General features: G+C 46.7%; 1 pseudogene; it reads left to right on the forward strand.

Annotated features, from left to right (window-relative positions):
• Positions 1-6,262: 6,262 nt before the first annotated feature.
• Positions 6,263-6,886, forward strand: LOC116647700 (annotated as a pseudogene).
• The last annotated feature ends 703 nt before the right edge of the window (positions 6,887-7,589 follow it).

Genomic DNA, 7,589 nt, shown 5'->3' on the forward strand with positions numbered 1-7,589 from the left:
ATAAAAACACAAGTAAAAAGATGAAATAGGATTAAGGAAAAAGGAGTAAGAATACATGCTATCACTAAGTGTTGACAAAGTTGCTGTGATTGAGAGCAAAATCTGGCTTATCAGCAGCAGGGCAAAGTGGTCGTTTTCCATTTCAGAAATGTGGAAACAGTATTTCTTTGGTGAAGGGTGGGGAATAAACTAGCTTTTATTTATTTATTTTTAAAGATTTTATTTATTTATTTGAGAGAGAGAGAGCAGGGAGAGCACAAAGGGAGAGTGAGAGGGAGAAGCAGACTCCCGGCTGAGCAGAGAGCCCTATGCGGGTCTCCATTTGAGGACCCTGAGATCATGACCTGAGCCAAAGGCAGACGCTTAAGTGACTGAGCCACCCAGGCGCCCCCTGGCCCTAATTTTTAAAGTAGTTTCTCGTGTCAATTTTTATTCATATGTCTGTACGGTGTCTTACCATTTACAAAGTGGTTTCACAGCTACTCTCTTATCAGATGCTGTATTAATTCCATTTTATCTCCATTTGATGGATTCATTCATCCAAAGTAATATTTATCAAGTGCTTACTATGTGCCAGACATACAAAAAGGAAAGGCCAACTAATTGGTTAATTTATTAGTTCTATTAGTTAGTCAGCTGATTGGCTAACCAGTTACTAAGCACAAATTCACTAATGAATGACCTGCAAACTTACTAATTAATCACCTAAATAATCAACCCCAAGGGGAGCAGGGATTACAGGATAAACTGGAGAATCCCAGTCAGTGCAGTAAAGTGGCTTGCTGTGAGGCCAGGGGAGGTTTGGTTGAAGATGACTGGAGCTGGCTCCATACTGTGGTGAAAACCAAATTACAATTTTTTTAAAAACCTAGGTTTTTGGAGTATTTAATAAATACCAACGTCAAGATCCACCCCAGGCCAACTGAGTCAGAATCTTTGAGGATAGGATCAAAGTTGAAAATCACTGCTGTATGTCGATCATGGAAATCCCGTTGCTTGCTTTCCTAGTTTCCCTTGTAGCTGGGAGAGGTCACGTGATCCCATGTTGGCCAATGAGGCCTAAGCAGAAGACTGGCGGGAGGAAGGTCGGGAGGGAATTTTTTTGCTCTCTTGATAAAGGGGAAGGCATAATCTTCTTTTCTTCTAACGATGAGATCTGTGGAATTCTCACCCTCTAGAGACCCTGATGCAAGGACGAAGGCCAATATACTAAGGATATCAGAACAAAAAGAAAGAACCTGATGGCATCAATGAGCAGGTAAACCAGTGCCAGACTGCTTCTTACAATGTGTGAAAGATAAGCCTATTTCTTGACATCACTGTTAGTCTTGGTCTCTGTTACTTACAGCCAAATACACTCCAGAGACATGCGTAAAGGTCCCAGCTCCTTGTTGAGTGAGTCCTTAGGCACCCCATCATGAAAGATACATATCTGAATGTTTGTGTGTATCCTTGTGTATTTGCACATACCTTCTTGTGCAAATCCAGGACACAAAATCCCTCTCTCCACACCCCCCTTTCCAGCCATGCTATTTAGTGCGTGCTATGACCCAAGGCCTGGGGTCCTTATTAAGTCCCCCAAAGGGAAAGGATGGGTGAGGCAGCACGGAATTCACTTGTCCTCTGTGGCTTTATCCCACTGTGTCCCCAGTAGCCCCAAATCTTGGTTCTAGATTTTCCAGCCCACATCCCATTAGGAGTCTCAAGCTCAGAATAACTGGGGTGGGAGCGGGAGCTTGAGCTCGTTCTGGAAATTGGAAGATTGAGCAACGGGAATGGGTAGTAGGTGGCAGCTGCTGCAGGTGCTTCCCCTCATACCCCAGGTGCAGTCCTGCTCACCTGACCTCTCACCCTGGCCTCCCAGGCCTTCTCCCACAAAGAGAATTAAGAAACTTGCAGTAAGAAGAAATTGAGGACTGGGCTGGCCTGATCCCTGACCTGGGTGAAGTAGGCTGGTCTGAGCCCCCTCAAGCCTGAGGACAGAGGCAGCGATTTACCATTTACCAGGTGAATCCTTCCTATAACTCTCAGTTGGGGCGCTACAGAGGTAAGGAATGAATGATAAGATCTGGGTTTTGCGTAGTCAGGGCTAGCAATCTAGGCCTTCTGTTCCAGAGTCCTTAGCCATAGGTGGATTGTCTGCCGAGCAGACTTCTTCCCCCATAACACTACCCGCTCCGGCATTGCCACTTCTTTCCATTTCCTCCAATACGACTGCTCTGAAATACACGCTTATTTTACTACCTGTCTGAGGAAGCTATCTCTGCTAGGGTTGGCTTGGGTAAAAACTATGCCTAAGTCAGAGAATTTATTTCATTATCCAATCCCCATTTTCTTTCTTCCTCTTTCTCCCCTCTATTCTTCCTAAGCACAGACTATCCAAACCTGGGTCCTTGCGGTTTTTTGAATTTGGGTCCTCTGAGGGTTGTTTTTGAATGAGGGGCTGAAACAAATTAGGACTTAGAATGAGAGAGTATGTGAGCGATCAGCAAGTCTTTGGAATTTGAAGTTAAAAAACCTGAATTCAGGTCCTTAGCAGGCTGTTTACAGAGGGACCTAGAACATGATCCACTTAAAGCCTGTTTCCTCATCTGTAAAATGAATTTAAGAATAATAATAGCCGCCTCAAAGGATAGTAGAAAGGATGAAGCGATATCACATAGATAGAAGTGCTTGAAGGGCTCACAACAATAGCTTACGTTTATTGAGCACCTGCAATGTGCCTGGCAGGATTCTAAGAGCTTTAAGTGCTTTCCCTCATTTCAACCTTACCAAATTATCAAGTGAGTACTATCATAGTGCTCATTTCACAGATAAAGAAATTGGGTAATATGCCCAAGGTCATACAACCAGGAAACGAAGTCAGGATTTGAACCCAATTAGTCTGCATCTCCAGTGCCCATGCTTTTAAATATACTGCTCTATGGTCATTTAACCTAACTAAGCTCATTTCATTTGTTAAACAAGGGTAACAGTACCTCCCCTACAGTATTGTTGTCAAAGTGCCTGACACAAAATAATCCTATTATTACTGTAAATAGAACTTGCCCAAGGTCTCATGGTTAGAAAAGAGGTCATTGGACCTCTAAGATTCCAGAGCCCAAGATTCTAACTATCATTATTGTTCATTTTCTAAAAAATAAAATACCTACCTAGAGACCAAAGACTTAGTCATCTCTCTTTAGACTCCCAAAAGAAAGACATAGTACAGGGGCACCTGGGTGGCTCAGTTGGTTAAGTGTCCAACTGTTGATCTCAGCTCAGGTCTTGATCTCAGGGTTGGGAGTTCAAGCCCCACATTGGGCTCCACGCTGGGCATGGAGCTTACTTAAAAAAAAAAAAAAGGCAGACTGGCATCCTTCATGGTCCCAGGAACATCATGCTCTGTCTCCCACTGACCCCCACCAAGCTGGCCACTGGAAGACTCAGCAGGACTCATGGAAATGGGCTGCTTATTCACCAGGACACGCTGGTGGTAGAATGGAGAGCACTGTATACAGACTCTACTGCAAGCTTTTCTTATGCAAAGATGGTGCTGATGGCCCCTTCAGCTGGTAACACCATCTTGGCAAAAAAAAAAAAGGCAATGTTCACTAAACCAGGCACGAATGGGGATAAGGATAAATGTACTTTCATCTGGAATAAAATCCTCGATAACAGGCCTTCTTCCTTGCTTCCAAGATCCATAAATTCCCTCCATCTAGCTAATGTTTGGGAAGTGCCTCCTAACATCTAGCTTCAACCCGGCTTGCTGCAGTTGGTCCGTTCCCTGTCTCTAAGGAATCAGAAGCATTCTGGGGCTCTGTTAACTGGTCAGACCTTCACAGTAAGAGTTGCCATTCCCTCGTGTCAGTCACCAAAGCTGGGTGGATGGAGCTGTCCAAGGAGCCCTGAGCCTAAGAGCTATGCTACACGGGCACTGAACAGGGCACAGACCTTGGTCTGCATTCCTGGGAGGCAGGGCCTGAGGCTATGGCTCCCCGAGAATTCAACAGACCCTAGAAGGGGAGGGCAGGAAGGAGTGCTAGGTTCAACCCCCCATGTCCCTGCATTTTCTGAAGTTCCTCCTTTGAACACGTCCCTTTATTTATTGGGCCTCATTTAACCTCAGCCTTGTCCTCCTGAGATCATTTATTTGGTAACTGTCACTCAGCCCTGCTGTGGCATTAACTTCATAATCCCATTGATTTCCTCCAAGCCAGTTGGGGGCTTTCTCGACATCTTCCTGGGTCGGTAGGGGCTGATTCCCAGTTCTGGTCATTACGGAGGAGGAGGCCCCAGACTGGTATGGATTTGCCCAGAGGACCATCTCGGCGTTCCTTTTCCACCCTGGCCCTTCCCAGGCTGCGGGAGATGGATTTGTGGAGACTGCCTTGGTTGCTGAAGTGTGAGGTAAAGCGGCCAAGGGCCCACTACCGCCGCTGGGAGCTCCCTGAGTGGCTGCTGAGGCCGTCCTTCAGCTCAGAAGGCCTGGGGTTCACCAATCGCAGCTTTGCTTGGCCCGGAACCCCGCCCCCCTCTGCCATCTTGGATCTGGAGGGTTAAGGGGCCCAATCAGCACAGGGGAAGCGGGTGAGGGTGGGCTGAGGCCGCAGCTCGAGCCCACGTGGCCACCGACCTGCACCTTCCCGCCACCTGCGGTGGGGGCCTGGCCCCTGTCGAGCTGCAGCTGCAGCTCCCAGACACCACCCCAGCCCGTCGCCAGGGGATTAGTGTCCAGTCTGTGGGTTGGGACAACCTCAGTGGGGGTTGTCCTGGCCCAGACGAAGGCTCCCCTTCACCCTTCCCCAGAACCACTTCCCCAGAGTCCAGCTTGGGCAGAGGGGATTGTGCTGGGGGGTCTGACAGCCTGGGGTGCTGATCTCTCCCAGAGCTGAAGTGTGGGGTGACGGGAGTCCCCCTCCCCACCAAGCCTGAGCCACATGTGCTGGTAAGTTCATTTCCCCTTGTTTTGCAGAACGGGCTCAGGGATTGACCCCAGGAGTGACCCCAGTGTCAGGAGGCATTAATGATCTCCATACGGGCAATAAACAGGCAGACCGGCTGGCTTGGTGTGGAGGTGCCCTGGAATGGGGCCGCCTTATTAGCCTCACATTCGCTCATGGGTAGAGGCTTAATTAGCAAGGGCTCCCTCATCCGTCTCCCCTCCCCCAAACATCCTTGAGTTCAATGGGAACATGGTTGGAGACACTGGAGTTCTCTGGCTGGTTCCTTTGCTCCTCATGGGCCTCCTCAAGAGGCAGACTCTTGAGGCGTCAGATCAGCCATTTGTCTGCCTCTAACAGGACTTCGGACTTAGTTCTCCTGATAAAGTCTCTCTTGTTTTTAAAAGCCCCCAGAGGTCAAGTCCATGCATTCTGAGTCAGTTCACTTTTTTGTCTGTAAGAACCCAGGAACAAGAAGGCCTTACTCTTCTTTAACTTAAATCTCTCCTGACTATTTGAGTTTGAGTTTGAGCCCATTTTTTCCAAAGGGAAATTTCCCAAGGGAATAAATAGGTAGTTACCAGCCTGTATGTGGGTGGGAGGTGGGGGGTAAGGGGAAAACGGTCTGTAGAAACTGCCTAAACTATTAAAAGCACCATCTGTTGTATCACATCTCCTCCAAATGCATTTCCCTTGGGTTGGTTCCTTGTTCTCGGTGTGTGACTTAACCTCTTTGGGCTTCAGTTTTCTTATCTGTGTAGTTCATTTAAGATCCACCAAACGCTATATGCTAGGCACACGCTAACTGTTAGAGAAATGAAGCAGAGGAAATCCCAGGCCCTCCTTGAGGTGGAGTTCCCAAACCAGTGGCGGAGACAGACTTGTAAACAGATGCAGTAATAAAATGTGCTCAGGGTTGTCATCTAAGTCCATACTGGGTATGATGAGAGTACAAAAGAGTACAAAAGAGGGAGTTACCAACTCATCCTGCCTTGCTGAGGAAAGTTCCATGAGCAGATACTATCTGAGCCCATCTTTGAAAGACGAATATGTATGGGATCCTGAGGAAGAATGTGAAAAGGGTATTTCAGGAAAAGGGAAGAACCTGTACAAAGGCACAGAGGGCATGTTTGAGGAGCAGCGGGGCTGCGGTGGTAGAAAAGGAAGCTTTGTGGGAAGGTGAGGCTTGGGAAGGGCCTTGTAAAGCATGTTAATAACTTTATCTGGACAGCCGAGCCGTTGCAGGACATTGAGTTCCACGGAAATAGCACTAGGGCACTTGAGAGCCAGACAGGCACTGGGTGACTCTGAGCCTCACGGAGGAAACATAATTAAACATGGGCAAAGGAGATCCTAAGAAGGATCCTGAGAGGCAGAAAACGTCATGTGCATTCTTTCTGCAAACTTGCTGGCAGGGGCACAAGATGAAGCATGAAGATGCTTCAGCCAACTTCTCAAAGTTTTCTAAGTAGTGCTCAGAGTGGTGGAAGACATGTCTTCTAAAGAGAAGGGAAAATTTGAAGACATGGCCAAGAGTGACAAGGCTCATTATGAAAGAGATATGAAAACCTGTATCCATACCTCCTAAAGGGGAAATAATAGGGAAGTTCAAGGATCCCGATGTGTCCAAGAGGCCTCCTTTGGCCTTTACCTTGTTTTGTTCTGAGTATCGTCCAAGAATCAAAGGAGAACATCTGGGCCTGTCCATTGGTGGTGTTTCGAAGGACCTGGGAGAGACATGGGATAACGCTGCTGCAGATGACAGGCAGCCTCACTAGAAGAAGGCCCTAAGCTGAAGGAAAAACAGGAAAAGGATATCGCTGCATACCAAGCTACAGGGAAGCTGATGCAGCAGAAACGGGAGTTGTCCAAAGGTTGAAAAAAGCAAGAAAAAGAAGGAAGGCGAGGAAGATGATGGTGGAAAAGTTAGTTCTAGGGCAGCTTTTATTTCTTGTCCATAAAGCATTTAACCCCCCTGTACCCAGCTCACTCCTTTTAATGAAAAAAATTGTAAGGCCGTGTAAGGTTTGTTTTTAAACTGTACAGTGTTTTGTTTTTTTAATAGCGCTTACACACTACCGAATGTGTCTTTAGCTACCCTTATCCCTGTGGTATTTTCAATAGCTACTAATCTTGGCAGGAGCAGTATGGGCATGGAAATTTAAAACAAGTTCCTGTTGGTGTACAGCCCAAATCAGATATATATGGGGATGATAGTTTTTTCATCTTCAGTTGTTTCTGATGCAGCTTATATGAAATAATTGTTTTTCTTCTCACTCTGTAGTTGCAAAAAAAAAAAGTTGCAGCTTTTTTGTTCACATTTTTTTTAAAGATTTTATTTATTTGAAAGAGAGAGAGAGAGAGAAAAAGTGTGGCTCATTATCGGGGGGCCGGGGGCAGAGGGAGAAGGAGAAACAGACTCCCCACGGAGCAGGAAGCCTGGGTGCAGGGCTCAATCCCAGGACCCCAGGATCAATGACCTGAGCCAAAGGCAGAGACACTTAACCAACTGAGCCACCCAGGCATCCCTGTTTTGTTGATATTCTGAATGCTTCTAAGTAAGTACAGTTTTTTAAAACGTATTGTCCTTTTCATAGGTCTGAAATTTTTCTTCTTGGGGGGAAGCTATAGTCTTTTGCTTTTGCCCATTTTGGATCACATGAA

This window comes from Phoca vitulina, unplaced genomic scaffold (genome assembly GCF_004348235.1).
Source record: "Phoca vitulina isolate PV1807 unplaced genomic scaffold, GSC_HSeal_1.0 scaffold40, whole genome shotgun sequence".
Lineage (NCBI taxonomy): Eukaryota > Metazoa > Chordata > Mammalia > Carnivora > Phocidae > Phoca > Phoca vitulina.